Source organism: Macaca mulatta, chromosome X (genome assembly GCF_049350105.2).
Source record: "Macaca mulatta isolate MMU2019108-1 chromosome X, T2T-MMU8v2.0, whole genome shotgun sequence".
NCBI lineage: Eukaryota > Metazoa > Chordata > Mammalia > Primates > Cercopithecidae > Macaca > Macaca mulatta.
In genome coordinates this window covers 9,050,001-9,066,929 of record NC_133426.1, presented here as the reverse complement: position 1 = coordinate 9,066,929, position 16,929 = coordinate 9,050,001, and the positions used below count along the sequence as shown (strand labels likewise).

The following is a 16,929-nucleotide window of genomic DNA, read 5'->3' as shown; positions in this document are numbered from 1 at the left end:
TAAAGGAAATCACCTATGTCAGTTTCATCAGCGATGATAAAGAGGACTTGAGGTATCAAATATTTCCCCACCCTGAATAGTGAGATGGATGCTTTAGGAGCTGATGCTTGGCCAGTGTGCCTGTGGCTCTCTCTTTATCTCTATCCATGCTGGCCCTTGAGAAAGGCTGCATTTTCGCTTATCTTCCCTCTGGTATGTGTACTCCCCTCTTCTAAAGGGCTGGAACACATTCAGCTCAGCCACTTATCTCTTGCTTTCTCTCTTTTGTTTTATTTTGGAGAAGGAAGCGGGCAAAGGCGGGCGGGGGAGAGAAAAGAGAAAAATACAAAAGAGATGACACCGCCCCACTTCCTCCGACATCAACCATGGTTTCACTGCTTGTTATGGACCCTTGGTTCCTAATTGTGGCAATGCGGAGATAACAGGCAGGGACACATATTCTGGAACCAGTCAATCTGAAACTGCTATCTCCACAATGACACTGACACTATGTCTGTGCACATGAACCAGCTGTGACCACACTAGATTACAGGAAGTATTTTGAGGACATGTACAAAAACAGTGGTCCTGAACCCTTTTTTGACAGGTTTATTGAGATATAAACCACATGCCATACAGTGCACCCATTTCTAGTACAACTCAACAACTTTTAGTACCTGCAGAGTTGTGCAGCCACCATCAGCACAATCAATTTCAAGAATTTCCATTAACCCTGTACCCTTTAGCAGTGACAACCTCTTATCCGCCTAAAGCCCCAGTCATAGGCAACCACTCATCTACTTTCTGTCTCCACAGACAGATCAAACCTTTTTTCATTTCGCCCAAACGCCTCTATAAATGTTGGACAGGTTCCTTGGCATCGACGACACTCACAAATAAGTTCCCAGTCTTATCATATCTTCATTGTGCAAGGCAGTAAACGAGCCTGGCTTCAGTTTCTACAAGTCACACAGGCTTCTGCAATTTCACTCCGTGCCTCACTTACAAAAAGAGCTTCCCAATCCCCAGACCAAAGGCAACTGCGCTGAATTCTTGACCAGTGCATGTCCAGATTCCTGGACAGGGATGTTCGATGATGTGCCTCTGCTACTGAGGTCAAGGGCTGCCATCTCCTCCTCTATACTCAGAGTTACAGAACTCTGGGCTGTTCACCATTTCCAATCTCATCACCTTCTCAGCAAGTGGTGGGAAAGAAAAATCATTCTGCCACATCCTGTGCTGATGATGTTTGGTTCGTGTCTATTATGAGTTTACATTTTGATTCTCCTAGCAAGGCAACTAACTGGCAAACAGGCCAAGCAGATTAGAAGAAGGAATTCCAAAGGGAGGTCTATATGGGGTTAATTAATATAAAACACAAGATCATCATCACTTGAGGGAGAAAAGTTGTTTTACCAGTTTACAAAATAAGGACTATAGGAACTTAGTAAGAGGATCCAAGGCAAAGGATTTCAGGTTGCAGTAAGTTGGGTGTTGTTTCCCCCCTCTATCAGTCTGCCTGGAGCTTGAAAGGGAAATGATTTGTCTCATTTCAGCATCAAAAACAAAAGGGGCACACCCCATACGCACATGAGCAGTACACACATCTCATTTTAACCCCCGATAACATCTGCCTTCCTGGGGGCTGTCACCAACGCTCCCACCTCGGCCTCCAAGATGAAGTCAAGGAGCTCCTCGCCAGGTTGTTAGCCCTGGCCCGCTATGAGCTCTTCTGCTCAGTCCTCCATCTCATTATAAACTCTTCTGCTCAATTTATGTTCTGTTGACATTTGGAAATATATTACTGACTCTCATCTTTAACATGCAATTCACAAATGAGTACACGCAAAAAGGGTGAAATTCAAGTAAGGGCTCCAAGGCTAGGTAACTGTGTTGCACCAACGTGGATTTCCCGGGTTTTCCTGTGAGATGCCACTACCCTTGGGGAAAGCCAGTAAAGGACACAGTACTGGGATCTGACAGCACTGTGTTTGCAACGCAGTGTGAGTCTGTAATTAATCAAAAGAAATCATTTAAAACAAAATGTTAAAAATCTAACACAGTCTCTGTTACTGGGAAATCCTCCTGGGGCTTTGGAGAACAAAACATGGCAAACCCAAGGGACACACATGAACCCTAGAAAGGTCAACAAACATAGGCAATGAACCCGGAAAAGCCTCTCTATAACTAGCAAAGAAATAAAGGTCTTCTATTGGATTAAGACTAAATCTCCTGCAAATTAAAAAAAATGTCACAGTGTCATGTGGGGTTTTTTTGTTTCGGGTTTGAGGGGGTTTTGTTGTTGTTGCTGCTGTTGTTGTCGTTACCAGGTAACTGGCCTCTGGTCCTCCTACACACAACAAGCAAGTGAACTACAGTGTAGCCTAACTTGAACACTACTGACACTCTGGGGCCAGGTAACCCTGTTATGGGGGCTACTCTGTGCACTGTAGGATGCTTAGCAGCATCTTTGGTGACATAGTTTGGATGTCTGTCGTTTCCAAATCTCATGCTGAAATGTTGTGGAGTAATCCTCACTGCTGGAGGTGGGGCCTTGGTGGGAGGTATTTGGTTCATGGAGGAACCATGGCTTGGTGCCCTCCCCCGGTACTGAATGAGTTCCCTCAGTTCATGCAAGAGCTGGTTGTTTAAAAGAGCCTAGCCCTCCCTCTGTCTCTTGCTCCCTCTCTTGCCATGTGAGACACCTGCTCTCCCTCTGCCTTCCGCTATGAGCAAAAGCTCCGAGGCCTCCCAAGAAACCAAGCAGATGCTGGCACCATGCTTGTACAGCCTGTAGAACTGTGTGCCAAATAAACCTCTAAATTACCCAGTCTCAGGTATTCCTTTACAGCAACAGAAAACTAATACACCTGGTTTCTATTCACTGGATGCCAGTAACACTCCCTCCCCAAGTTGTGACAACCCAAAATGTCTCCAGACTTTGCCAAATGTCCCCTAGGTGCAGATCACCCCCAGGTGAGAAACACTAGTCCAGGGAACAAACATCTGTTGAATCCAACTGGCAAAAATAACAGAAGTCTAAAATTTACTGGGTACCTCCTACATGCCAGGCAGCCTTCCATGTGGATTCCAAGTGGATGAATTCAGTGAATCCTCCCAAGGATCTGAGAAGCAGGTGCTTTTAGGACTTGCAAAGAGGTAACTAAGGCAGAAAGAGGTTAACTTGACCCAGTCGGGAAGCAGATCCCTTCAAACCTTCTGCAGCCCCCACTGGAGTGCACCATCAGGCCACCTAGTGAGGGGAATTTCTGCTTCACTATACTCGCAGTAGACGCTAAGTTCAATGAAAACTCAAGCAACAACCTGGGTTAGTTTAATATGACTTGCTACCTTGTCCAGTCTAACAAAACCCAAAGCGTTGACTCCTTTTAACTTAAAAAATAAAAAAGCAGAGAGGTCCTCATAGGAATTAATGAGGGATCTTCCTGCACGTGTACCATGCTTTGTTCGTTTCCTCAACTGTGCTGAGACTCTGGGGACTTCCTCCAGGGGCCTTCATTTGTATTCAAAATGCACAGTCCCAAGGCTTGGTTCTCGGAATAAGCAAAGCAAAGGAGCCGCACAAGGTCCTGGAAACACATGAACAGGTACCCTGTGGTTGTAGGCTCACGGGAAAAGTGAAGACCACACTGGTTTTTCAAATAAAGGGGGCTAGGAAGCAGTCTAGTCGCTTGAACAGAAACTCCAACCTGACATGGAACTCAATCTTTTCCCTGAAAGACTCACGGGAGAGGTACCAGGTGTCTGTATTTCAAAAGACTTACACTGGCTGGGTGCAGTGGCTCATGCCTGTAATCCCAGCACTTTGGGAGGCTGAGGCGGGAGGATCACCCGAGGTCAGGAATTTGAGACCAGCCTGGCCAACATGGTGAAACCCCATCTCTACTAAAACTACAAAAAATTAGCCAGGCGTGGTGACGCATGCCTGTAGTCCCAGCTACTAGGGACACTGAGGCAGGAGAAACATTTGAACCCAGGAGGCGAAGGTTGCAGTGAGCCAAGGTGGCGCCACTGTATTCCAGCCTGGGCAACAGAGACTCCATCTCCAAAAAAAAAGAGAAAAAAAAAACTTACACAGAGAAAGCCTGAAAGCCCACAAGAGCAATTTGTGAAAGGAACCCTGACATAACAAATACGGTGATGTCCAAAGACATTAGCAACCAGATAGTTAAGCTCGGGGGTGTGCTACGTGTCATAAACTCCAAAGCTACATTGGTCATGAGTAACACAAATGTAGGTGCTAACACAGACAGCTGGTGGGCATTTCAAACTTTCTCTTCATATCTATGATGAAGTCATGGATACCCAAAACAGTGAGCTTCCATTTAGAAAAAGGAACCCCCTGGCACACATCAACGATTTCACTGGCATCAAGATAAATGTTAAGGCCAGGCGTGGTGGCTCACGCCTGTAATCCAAGGTGGCTCATGTCTGTAATCCCAACACTTTGAGAGGCTGAGGCAGGAGGATCACTTGAGACCAGGAGTTAAAGACAAGCCTGGGCAACATAGGGAGATCCCATCACTACAAAAAAATTTTAAAAACTAGCTGGGCGAGGTGGCATGTGTCTGTAATCCCAACTACTTGGGAGGCTGAGGTGGGAGAATCACTTGAGCCCCAGAGGTTGAGGCTGCAGTGACCTGAGATCGCACCACTGCACACCAGCCCAGGCAACAGAGCAAGACCCTGTCAAAAAAAAAAAAACAAAAAAACAGATAATGTTAAGAAGTAGACAACCTGCCCTCATTTGCTTCTCAAATGTCTATTTCATCTCAAAAGCATCCATAAGTTTTGGCCTTTCAAATAGTCTTCATTATTAAACTTGGACCAAAACTTTAATTGCCAATGTCATTTCCAAAGTATGATGTTGCAAACAATTTCACTACACAATTCACTGAGAATTGAGAAGTACCAACTGTAATTGTGAGCTGGAAAATGATTAAAATGTGTACAAAACGGTCAGAAATAAAACGTTATTTAACCTATGTTTGGAAGACAAATGCCAATCCATCCTCCCGGGGTAGAAATTTTAAAATCACCTATTTGGAATCATAGAATACTGGTGTCTTATCTTCACCCACAGCACATCCCACAGGGGTCAAGGTTGTCTTTCTAATAAACCCTAATTAACTTGCATCTCAGGTGGTCACATGGCTTCCACTTCTTGTCATCAGATGAGATGATATTGCAGGAGCCACATCTGAGGAGAGAACATTTCAACCCACAAGCCAGGCAAGCCATTCCCTAAAACACATTCTGGATTAGAAAGATTAAATTTCCTGCATGCCAGTGGGTCAAATGTGCAGAGGAGAAAAGAACGAAAGACCATCCTGAGCCCTCTTGCTTTCAGTTTCTCTGTTTTAACTCCAATGAGTACTGACTCAGCACTTCTCAGTTCCATGGAAGGACTTCACTTATCAAATCCAATGCTTGGCCTTTTTTCTGTAAAGGGCCAGAGAGTAAATACTTTCTACTTTGTGGGCCACACGATCCCTGTACTTACAACAAATATATACTCAACTTGGCAGCTGTGGCAAGAAAGCAGTGATGTTAGTCAGGGCTGTCCAAAGAAACAGTGCCAATAGGGTTTGTTCGTGTGTGTGTGTGCATGGATGGATGGACGGACAGATGGACAGATTCTAAGGAATTGGCTCACACAATTGTGGAGGCTGGCAAGTCCAAACTTTCCAGAGCAGGCCAGAGACACAGGGAAGCGCAGATGTCACAGCCTCAAATCCAAAGGCAGGATACTGGCAGAATTCCCTCCTCTTTGGTGGACCTCAGTCTTTTTCTTAAGGCCTTCAACTGATTGGATGAGGTCCATCCACATTATGGAGGTCATCTGCCTTACTCAAAGTCTACTGATGTGTTTATTTCATCTAAAAAATACCTTCACAACAACATTCCCAAGTACCTGACCAAGTATCTGAAAACTGTGGCCTAGCCAAGTTGACAGATGAAGTTAACCATCACAGCAGTCAGACAACCCATGAATGAATGGGCATGGTTGTGTGCCAAGTCTGGACACGGCCCCGTCGGCCACAGTCTGCTGGTGCCTGTTGTAATCCATCCTTCACACAGATGCCAGTTGTGTCTTTCTAAAGCACCTGTTCAAAGATTTTTAATGATTGCCAGGACCTAAAGAAAAAGCTCCCTCCTCCCCACCCAACTTCTTGGATTACTCCAGTGTCCAAGGAGTTCCACACACACAAGCTCTGCACTAACTGCAATTCAAATCCCACTTACCCCAGGATACAATTTCTCCACTCCAGTCAAATCTGTCTACCCTCCAGTCCAGGGTTTCTTACCTGTGGCACTGTAGACATGTAGGACTAGATAATTTGGGGGCCTGTCCTGGGCAGTGTAGGATGCCCAGCAGCACCCCCGGCCTCTACCCACCCAATGCCAGTAGCACCCCCACCCCGTAAGCTGTGATAACCAAACTCTCTAGATGTTGCCAAAGGTGAAACAGGAGAATGTTAGGGTGTGGTGATTACACCGCAATTAAAGCTAGAGGGAACGCTGTCAGTTCCCGGGCCTTCATTTGCTGACACAGAAGTGAGGGTGTAGCTCTCCAGAAGCAACTCACAGTGTCCATACCATTAATAACACAACTTACAGCAAGGACAGCACTTTCCTGCCCTCCACACACACAGCAACAGTACAGTCAACACAGCCTCACAGCATGCAGGGCCATCTCTGGTAACTCAGAAAATGCACGCCATAACGGTGACAGCAAAAAATCATCCACTAAAAGCAATTATAGGCCAGGCACGGTGGCTCATACCTGTAAACCCAGCACCTTGAAAGGCCGAGGTGGGCCAACTGCGTGAGCCCAGGAGTTCGAGACCAGCCTGGGCAACATGGTAAAACCCCATCTCTACAGAAAAGACAAAAATTAGCCGGGTGTGGTGGCGTGTGCCTGTAGTCCCAGCTACTCGGGAGGCTGAGGCAAGAGGATCACTTGAGCCCAAGAGATCAAGGCTCCAGTGAGCCATGATCACGTAACTACACTCCAGCCTGGGTGACAGAGTGAGACCCTGTCTCAAAAAAAAAAAAAAAAAGTGATCCTATACATATAAAATAATGCCATCTGGGGTCTTGTACTACCCATGTGTCTGACTTCATCCAAGGGTTCTTTTAGGTAATCTACTAGAGGATACGTGTGCAGAACGTGCAGGTTAGTTACATAGGTATATGTCTGCCATGGTGGTTTGCTGCACCTATTCACCCGTCCTCTAAGTTCCCTCCCCTCATCCCCACTCCCGAACAGGCCCTGGTGTGTGTTGCTCCCCTCTCTGTGTCCGTGTGTTCTCGATGTTCAACTCCCACTTATGAGTGAGAACATGTGGTGTTTGGTTTTCTATTCCTGTGCTAGTCTGCTGAGGATGATGGCTTCCGGCTTCATCCACGTCCCTGCAACGGACATGGTCTCATTCCTTTTTATGGCTGCATAGTATTCCATGGTGTACATGTGCCACATTTTCTTTATCCAGTCTATCAGTGATGGGCATTTGGGTTGGTTCCATGTCTTTGCTATTGTAAATAGTGCTGTAAGAAACATATGCGTGCATGCATCTTTATAGCAGAATGATTTATATTCCTTTGGGTATATACCCAGTAATGAGATTGCTGGGTCAAATGGTATTTCTGGTTCTAGATCCTTGAGGAATCGCTATACTGTCTTCCACAATGGGTGAACTAATTTACGTTCCCACCAACAGTGTAAAAGTGTTATTTCCCCACAGCCTCGCCAGCATCTATTGTTTCCTGATTTTTCAATAATCGCCATTCTGACTGGCGTGAGATGGTTTTCTCTCACTCTGTAGGTTGCTTGTTCACTCTGATTATTTCTTTTGCTATGCAGAAGCTCTTTAGTTGAATTAGATCCCATTTGTCAATTTTGGCTTTTGTTGCAATTGCTTTTGGTGTTTTAGTCATGAAGTCTTTGCCCATGCCTATGTCATGAATGGTATTGCTTAGGTTATCTCCCAGGGTTTTTATGGTTTGGGGCTTTACATTTAAGTCTTTAATCTATCTTGAGTTAATTTTTGTATAAGGTGTAAGGAAGGGGTCCAGTTTCAGTTTTCAGCATATGGCTAGCCAGTTTTCCCAGCAACATTTACTGAATAAGGAGATCCTTTCCCCATTGCTTGTTTTTGGCAGATTTGTCGAAGATCAGATGGGTTGCAGATGTGTGGTGTTATTTCTGAGGTCTCTGTTCTGGTCCACTGGTCTATATGCCTGTTTTGGTACCCGTACCATGCCGTTTTGGTTACTGTAACCTTGTAGTAGTTTGAAGTCAGGTAGCATGATGCCTCCAGCTTTGTTCTTTTTGCTTAGGATTGTCTTGGCTACACGGGGTCTTCTTTGATTCTATATAAAATTTAAAACAGGTTTTTCTAATTCTGTGAAGAATGTCAATGGTAGTTTGATGGGAACAGCATTGAATCTATAAATTACTTTGGGCAATATGGCTCTTTTCATTATACTGATTCTTTGTATCCATGAGGATGGAATGTTTTTCCGTTTGTTTGTGTCCTCTCTTATTTCCTTGAGCAGTGATTTGTAGTTCTCCTTAAAGAGGTCCTTCACATCCCTTGTTACTTGTATTCCTAGGTATTTTATTCTCTTTGTAGCAATTGTGAATGGGAGTTCACTCATGATTTGGCTCTCTGCTTGCCTACTGTTGGTGTAAAGGAATGCTTGTGATTTCTGCACACTGATTTTGTATCCTGAGACTTCACTGAAGTTGCCTGTCAGTTCAACAAGTTTTTGGGCTGAGATGATAGGGTTTTCTAAACACAAAATCATGTCGTATGGAAACAGAGATAACTTGACTTCCTCTCTTCCTATTTAAATACCCTTTATTTCTTTCTCTTGCCTGATTGTCCTGGCCAGAACTTCCAATACTATGTGGAATAGGAGTGGTGAGACAGGGCATCCTTGTTTTGTACCAGTTTTCAAAGGGAATGCTTCCAGCTTTTGCCCATTCAGGATGATATTGGCTGTGTCTCTTTCAGGTTTTGGTACTGGGATGATGCTGGCTTCATAAAATGAGTTAGAGAGGACTCCCTCCCTTTCACATGTTTGGAATAGTTTCTGAAGGAATGGTACCAGCTCCTCTGTATTTCTGGTAGAATTCAGCTGTGAATCCATTTGGTCCTGAGCTTTTTTTGGTTGGTAGGCTATTAATCACTGCTTCAATTTCAGAGCTTATTGGTCTATTCAGGGATTCAACTTCTTCCTGGTTTAGTCTTGGTAGGGTGTATGCGTGCAGAAATTTATTCATTTCTTCTAGATTTTCTAGTTTATTTTGCAAGAGGTGTTTATAGTATTCTCTGAAGGTAGTTTATATTTCTGTGGGGTCAGTGGTAATATCCCCTTTATCATTTTTTATTGTGTCTATTTGATTCTTCTCTCTCTTATTAGTCTAGCTAGCGGTCTATCTATTTTGTTAATTTTTCAAAAAACCAATTCCTGGATTCGTTGATTTTTTGGAGGGTTTTTAAATGTCTCTATCTCCTTCAATTCTTCTCTGATATTAGTTATTTCTTAACTTCCGCTAGCTTTTGGATTAGTTTGCTCTTAACCTATCTAGCTGTTTTAATTGTGATGTTAGGGTGTTGATTTGAGATCTTTCTAGCTTTCTGATGTGGGCATTTGGTGCTATAAATTTCCCTCTTAACACTGCTTTAGCTGTGTCCCAGAAATTCTGGTACCTTGTCTCCTTGTTCTCATTGGTTTCAAAGAACTACTAGATTTCTGCCTTAATTTCATTATTTACCCAGGAGTCATTCAGGAACAGGTTGTTCAACTTCCATGAAATTATGTGGTTTTGAATGAGTTTCTTAATCCTGAGTTCTACTGTGATTGCACTGTGGTCTGAGAGACTGTCTGTCATGATTTCAGTTCTTTTGCATTTGCTGAGGAGTGTTTTATTTCCAATTGTGTGGTTGATTTTAGAATAAGTGCCATGTGGCACCAAGAAGAATGTATATTCTGTTGATTTGGGGTACAGAATTCTGTAGACTTCTACTAAGTCCACTTAATCCAGAGCTGAGTTCAAGTCCTGAATATCCTTGTTAATTTTCTGTCTCATTGATCTAATACTGACAGTGGGGTGTTAAAGTCTCCCCCTATTATTGTGTGGGAGTCTAAGTCTCTTTGCAGGTCTCTAAGAACTTATTTTATGAATCTGGGTGCTCCTGTATTGGGTACATATATATATTTAGAATAGTTAGTTCTTCTTGCTGAATTGTTCCCTTTACCATTATGTAAATGCCCTTCTTTGTCTGTTTTTATTTTTATTGATTTAAAGTCTGTTTTGTCAAGAGACTAGGATTGCAACCCCTGCTTTTTTTTTTTTTTTTTTGCTTTCCATGTGCTTGGTAAATTTTCCTCCATCCCTTTATTTTGAGCCTGTGTGTGTCTTTGCGTGTAAGATGGGTCTCCTGAATACACGATACCAATGGGTCTTGACTCCTTATCCAATTTGCCAGTCTGTCTTTTAATGGGGCATTTAGCCCATTTACATTTAAGGTTAATATTGTTATGTGTGAATTTGATCCTGTCATAATGATGCTATTTGGTTATTTTGTACACTAGTTGATGCAGTTTCTTTGTAGTGTCATTGGTCTTTATATTTTCGTGTGTTTTTGCAGTGGCCAGTACCGGTTTTTCCTTACCATATTTAGTGCTGCTTTCAGGAGATATTGCAGGGCAGGCCTGGTGGTAACGAAATCCCTCAGCATTTGCTTGTCTGGAAAGGATTGTATTTCTCCTTCGCTTACGAAGCTTAATTTGGCTGGATATAAAATTCTGGGATGAAAATTCTTTTCTTTAAGAATGTTGAATATTGGCCCCCAACCTCTTCTGGCTTATAGAGTTTCTGCTGAAAAGTCCATTGTTAGTCTGATGGGCCTCCCTTTGTAGGTGACCTAGCCTTTCTCGCTCTGTCTGCCCTTAGTTTTTCCTTCATTTTGACCTTGGAGAATCTGATGATTACGTGTCTTGGGGTTGATCGTCTCATAGAGTATCTTAATGGTGTTCTCAGTATTTCCTGAATTTGCAGGTTGGCCTGTCTTGGTAGTCTGGGGAAGTTCTCCTGGATAATATACTGAAGTGTGTTTTCCAGCTTGTTTCCATTCTCCCCATCTCCTTCTGGTACTCCACTCAATCGTGGGTTCGGTCTTTTTATGAGGTCCCGTATTTCTTGGAGGCTTTGTTCATTCTTTTTTCTCTATTCTTCTCTGCATGTCTTATTTCAGTAAGGTGGTCTTCAAACTCTGATATCCTTTCTGCCGCTTGGTCGATTCAGCTGTTGATACTTGTTTGTGCTTCACAATACTTGTATATGCTTCACGAAGTTCTCGTGCTGTTTTTCAGCTCCATCAGGTTGCTTATGTTCCTCTCTAAACTGGTTATTCTAGTTAGCAATTCCTCTAACCTTTCATCGAGGTTCTTGGCTTCTTTGCATTGGGTTAGAACATGCTCCTTTACCTCATTGTAGTTTTTTTATAACCCATCTTCTGAAGCCTACTTCTGTCAGTTCGTCCATCTGATCCTCCGTCCAGTTCCGTGCCCTTGATGGAGAGATGTTGCAATCATTTGGAGGAGAAGAGGCACTCTGGTCTTTTGGGTTTTCAGCATTTTTTCATTGATTCTTTCTCATCTTTGTGAGTTTGTCTAGTTTCAGTCTTTGAGGCTACTACCCTTGGATGAGATTTTTGTGGGGACCTTTTATTTTATTGTTGTAGTTGACGCTGTTGTCACTTTCTGCTTGTTTTTCTTTCAATAGTCCAGTCCCTCTTCTGTAAGGCTGCTGCAGTTTGCTGGTGGTTCACCTTCAGTCCTTATTCATCTGATTTGCTCCCGTGCCTGGAGATGTCATTCAAGGATGCTGGAGGGCAGCAAAGATGGGTGCCTACTCCTTCTTCTGGGACCTCTGACCTCAAGGGGCACCAACCTGATGCCAGCAGGATTGCTCCTGCACACGGTACCTGACAAGCCCTGTTGAAGGGTCTCACCCAGTTGGGTGGCAAAGGGAGCAGGACCAGTTTCATGGAGTACTCTGCCCCTTGGTGGAGAGGGTGTGTTTTGCTTGGGGGAAACCCACTCATCTGGGCTGTCCAGATTCCTTGGAACTACCAGGAGGAAAAGCTAAGTCTGCTGGTCAGCAGAGACTGCGGCCACCCCTCCCCTACGGGCTGAGGCCCAGGAGATCCGAATTCTGTCCCTCAGCCTTTGGCTGGAGTTATTGGAGATCCTGCAGGGAAGCCCCCCCACCCCAACTAAGGAAGGATGGGCAGGGATTGGGCCTGAAGAGGCACTCTGGCCGCAGACTGCCACAGTCGGTGTGTTGGGCTGTGGGGACAAGTCTTGGGGCCAAGTTGTCCAGCCTCCCTGGCTCTAGGAGGGGAAAAGCGTAGCCTGTGGCTATAGAAATGGGTGCCACCCTTCCCCCCGGCCAGGGAACTTAGCATATTAGGCAGTTGCCAGTGCCAGTGCCGCCTGCTACCACTCCCCACAGGAGCACAAAGGGCTTAGACAGCAGGCAGCTGCAGTCGGTACTGGTCACCCCTCCCCGAGGAGTTCGGTAAACTTAAGCAGATTCCAGCTGAGAGGCTGTAAGAATCTGCGTGTTCCGGGGTTGGGACGCTAGGTCCCGGTGGCATGGGTTCACGAGTGGGATCTTCCAATCCATGGGTTATCGCAGTTCCATGGAAAAGCACAGTTTCCTGAGCTGGGTAGCGCGCTCACTCACTGCCTGCCTCGGCTGGGCTGAGGGGGTTCCCCTTCCCCGTGTGGCTCTCAGGTGGGCCGCCACACCACACTGTTCTTCCTTCTCTCTGTGGGTCACGCCAGCCTTCCAGTCAGTTTTGATGAGAGAACCTGGATACCTTGGTTGCTGGTGAAGGATTCACACGCTTATTATGGATTTTTCTGATGGGAGCCTCTGAACACCGTGGCTTCTAGTTGACCATCTTGGCCCCGCCCTCCGTCAAATGTTTTTAAATTCACTGATTTGAGTCCTGGAGGCTTGGAAGTTCAAGATCAATCAGCCTACATAGGGCGATGACCTTCATGAGTTCTGCAGGCTGAGAAGTTCACGATTAAGGCACCAGCAGGATTGATTATTTGGTGAGGGATGTTCTCTGCTTCCTTCCAACATGGCACCTTGTCGCCATATCATCCAGAGGGCAGAGGGGAGGAACACTGTGTCTTCACATAGCAGAAAGTGGAAGGGCAAGAGACTAGAAATCTGAATTCTTTCAAAAAAGCTTTAGGCCTTGAACAGCAGAGATGAAAGAAAGAAAAATGGTCCCTGCCCTCTAGGAACTGACTATGTGTTTACATCCACAAAGCAATTGGAGAGAGTAGTCTATTAGGGACATGGGTTTGGAGCAAGACAGAAATGAATGTGAACCCCAGCTCTGCTCCTTGCCAGCTGGTAAGTAACCCATGTTTCTGGAGAAGAGGTTCTACGTGTATGGGAAGAAAGGTGAGAAGCTCAGCAGCCTGCACTCAAGACTAGCATCATAAGCAAAGCTGGGCGGGAGGACAGAAACACCAGCTGCCTGCACAGGCACTAAGCAGAGAAGATGAGATGGACACATAATGGGTGGCCCCGTGATAGACAGCTTAAACTGGAGGAGGCATTTGACTGAGCAGCCAGTGAGGAAGCAGGGCTGGTCTTGAGCAAGAGAAGTGTGTAACTGTGAAGGAGACCCACCCGTCTATCAATTTTCTAGGTCCACAAGAAAATGTCAAAAGAAAACAGGTGAAGTTACATTTAATAATACGTTCTATTTTACTCCATGTATCCAAGTGATCATTTCAACATGTAAACCGTATTACATTATCAACAAGGTATCTTGCACTCTTTCTTTTTGAACTAAGTCTTTGAAATCCAGTGTGTATTTTATACTTCTTCAAGGCATCTCAATCTAGACTGGCCACATTTCAAGCACTCCACAGCCACATGTGGCCCATGGCTACCATACTGGAAACTGCAAAGCTACATGGCAACAAAATAATCCAAGGAACTCCCAGAGGAGGTTGTAGGCTATGGGAGAAGGGGCGGAGGGCAGAGAGGAGAAAATCTCACAGGAAAGAATTTCCAACAGGGCAAGAAGAGGGAAGTATAATTTGCTGTACCTTTCACGGTGGGCCTGGTGCTCTGCGAGGCATCTGATGTGATATGATTTCCTCCACCCTCACGGAAATCTGGAAGAAACAGTAAAATAGCAGCAGTGTCACATACCTGACAAGAGCCTAATAGTACATCAATAATAAAGTCAGTATTATCCCATTTTGTTGTGCTAAAAACAAGGCATGATGAGGTTAACAAACCTGCAGGCGGCAAGACTTGGCCCAGGGCATTCCAAAGCTCAAGGTCCCTTCCTTTTCACCAGGGGGACCCCAGAGTCCACCATCACAGTAGCCTTTGGCATTAGCTCCCTGAACTGCAACAGTGGAGAAGGCAGCCCCCAGGGGTCGTCACAGATCACCATGGTCCAAGGAGCAAGAGAAGCATAGCTTTGCCATCTCATTGAGGCCCAAACTCAATCATCAAGCTGTCTGAGTCCCTCACCACAGCCCAGTGCCACAAGGTGCTGAGCTCATCCATGTTCATAGTAACTCTTGTTATGACGATGGATGCCAACAATGGTATCTTTTGCACACTCACTCTGAGTGACATGGGAATAGAGAACTTTGCATGTATTGCCTGTCCAACTCCAAAGTCAATCAAGACAGATGTTACTATGCCCAACTTGCTCTCGGTCACAACACTAGGATGGGTGGGGATTGAAATACAGGTCAGTCTGACTGCAAAGTCCTTGTACTTGACCCTTATGCTATGAGGTCTCCTCTCATGATCCCGAGTCCTGTGTACTGTCCAGCTACACTGTCCTATGTGGTGAGAAGAAAATGAATGAGGACTGGGGTATCTAGGGCTTCCCACAGACTCGCAGAGCTTCTGGCTGCCAGCCCCGCTGACACTGAAGGCCAGATGGTCTTGGCTGCTGTGGAGCTACCCTGTGCACTGTGAGATGCTCAGCAGTACCCCTGCTCTCCATCCATTAGATGACAGTAGCCCTCCTTAACCCAGTGTGACAACCAAAACCGTCTCCAGACATTGCCGAGTGTCCCCTGGGGAACAAAAATTACCTTCCTGATTGAAAAGCAATGCACAGACATCCCCCACCTTCCCCGGCAGACATTAGGATGGGTTGTGCATGCTCTGGGCACAGGGCCCTGCCACAGTCTCAGCTCCCTCACAGCACTTGCAAGATTCTCAATTCCCACACCACCGCTACTGCAGGAGCCCCAGGAGGGGCACCCACCACAGTTGGGTAGGTGCAGGTTCTGTTTGGAGAGTAGTTTTTTTTTTTGTTTTTTTTTTTGAGACGGAGTCTTGATCTTGTTGCTCAGGCTGGAGTGCAATGGCGCAGTCTCGGCTCACTGCAACCTCCACCTCCTGGGTTTGAGTGATTCTCCTGCCTCAGCCTCCCGAGTAGCTGGGATTACAGGCACCCGCCACCACGCCCGGCTAATATTTTGTGTTTTTAGTAGAGACGGGGTTTCATCATGCTGGCCAGGCTGGTCTCGAACTCCTGACCTCAAGTGATCTGCCTGCCTCGGCCTCCCGAAGTGCTAGGATTACAGGCATGAGCCACCGCACCCAGATGCTTTTTTTTTTTTTTTTTTTTTGAGACAGGGTCTTCCTTTGCTGTCCAGGCTGTAGTGCAGTGGTGCCATCATGGCTCACTGCAGCCTCCAACTCCTGAGCTCAAGTGATCCTCCTTCTTCAACCTCCCATGTTGCTGGGACCACAGGCATACACTACCATGTCCGGCTAAAAAGAGATGGGGTCTTGTTATGTTGCCCATGCTAATCTCGAACTCCTGGGCTCAAAGCTATCTTCCCGTCTCAGCCTCCCAAAGCACTGGGATTACAGGTGTGAGCCACCGCACTCAGCCAAGAGCAGCTCCTTTTTTTATTTTTTTATTTTTTGAGACAGGGTTTTGCTCTTGTTGCCCAGGCTAGAGTGCAATGGCCTGATCTCAGCTCACTGCAACCTCTGCCTCCCAGGTTCAAATGAGATTCTCCTGCCTGCCTCAGTCTCCTAAGTAGCTGGGGATATAGGTGCCTGCCAACACGCCCGGCTAATTTTTGTATTTTTAGTAGAGACAGGGTTTCACCATGTTGGCCAGGCTGGTCTCGAACTCCTGACCTCAGGTGATCCACCCGCCTCGGCCTCCCAAAGTGCTGGAATTACAGGCATAAGCCACTGCACCTTGCCAGAGCAGCTCTTAAGAATTCTGACATCAAATGAGACAGCCCTGACTTAAGATGACCATGTGTTCTTTCTGGGGCTGACGTTTGTCCCTTTATGTGATGATCTTGGCCAGCTTGTGACTGAAACAGGATGCGAACATTTTAACTGGATGGCCCCCTTGACCAGCAGTAATAGCTCTGTTCCTCTCTCAGCCTCACAAACATCAGCATTTTTTATTCACTCTTTCCCCTTTCTCCTCCGACCTATGTGGCTGCCCACTGGTACAATGCTGAGTAACTTCCATTACCAGGGACAGCACTCTCATCTTTTTATTGTTCTTTCCCTCCCTGTAATGACTAGCGGGTGAGGTCCTCAGGTCACATCAAGGGCAAGCTGGTCTCTAGCATGTATGTGACTCTGCAATGGACAGGATTGGTGACAAACATCTCAATCTGTGACCCTCTTTCAGGGGTTCTGGGAAGGGCACTGATCACGCTGGCATAGTCTAGCCACAGACAATCAGGACACCCGACCGTGAGAAAGGGCAGTGGGAACCAAGGAACACATAAGAAGGCTCTATTGCACCATGTTAATGTCGGCGACCAGGGCTGTCCACCATTCAGCAACAGCCTGTCACCCGTGAG

The 16,929-nt window shown here is 45.7% G+C and overlaps 1 protein-coding gene across 2 annotated transcripts in view; it reads right to left on the bottom strand.

Annotated features, from left to right (window-relative positions):
• TBL1X (transducin beta like 1 X-linked) overlaps window positions 1-16,929 on the bottom strand; it is a 255,616-nt gene that overhangs the window by 204,794 nt on the left and 33,893 nt on the right. For both annotated transcript variants that reach the window (XM_077988391.1, XM_015126920.3), the window contains one exon: window positions 14,161-14,229. The gene's annotated coding sequence lies outside the window, so the exon portion shown is untranslated. Of the gene's footprint in view, window positions 1-14,160; window positions 14,230-16,929 lie in introns of those variants that run through there.